This window comes from Palaemon carinicauda, chromosome 23 (genome assembly GCF_036898095.1).
Source record: "Palaemon carinicauda isolate YSFRI2023 chromosome 23, ASM3689809v2, whole genome shotgun sequence".
NCBI lineage: Eukaryota > Metazoa > Arthropoda > Malacostraca > Decapoda > Palaemonidae > Palaemon > Palaemon carinicauda.
Genome location: NC_090747.1, coordinates 107502394 through 107503141, shown reverse-complemented (window position 1 = coordinate 107503141; position 748 = coordinate 107502394).

Below are 748 nucleotides of genomic sequence, written 5' to 3'. Positions count from 1 at the left end.
TCGCCATATTATTCCAAAATACGACTTTAATTAATCGCGCAAGAACACTTTCAGTACGCCATGCGCTAATAAGAACTCATTACTCGTCTCTTCACGCACTTTACCACAAACAAGTCTAAACAACGTGGTAGTCCGAGAAAGAATAACGATCATATTCTTTAAAGGTATATATTTTTCTCCAAGCGAATCATCCTTCGAGGACCTTGACAATAACAAGCCAAGCGGTGCTTGGACAATCGATCGTTCTAACGCCCTGCTGATAAGGGTTAAACAATCGCTTAACTAATAGTTAACTCGTATTTCTGGGAATACCAATGTGATTAGTTTCCTTTGAGATATTAGTAAGAAACGTTAATTAAAATTGGTCTTTATTGACATGGAGAAGGCATACGATCGAGTACCACGTCAGGAGCTGTGGAGATGTATGAGGAGAAAAAATGGAGTCCTGAGAAATACGTAAGAATCACCCAAGATATGTATGAGAGGGCAGAAGCAAGTGTTAAGAGCAGTATAAGCCTAACAGAAAGTTTCCCAGTAAATGTGGGACTACATCAGGGGTATGCATTGAGCCCTTACCTATTTGATCTGGTCATGGATGTAGTAACACAAGGTATTAGAGATCAGTCTCCTTGGTGTATGCTTTTTGCTGATGATGTTATACTGTGTAGCCCTAGGCGAGAGGTAGTAGAAGAGAAGCTGGAGGAGTGGAAAAGAGAAATGGAAAATAGAGGATTGAAGATCACCAGGA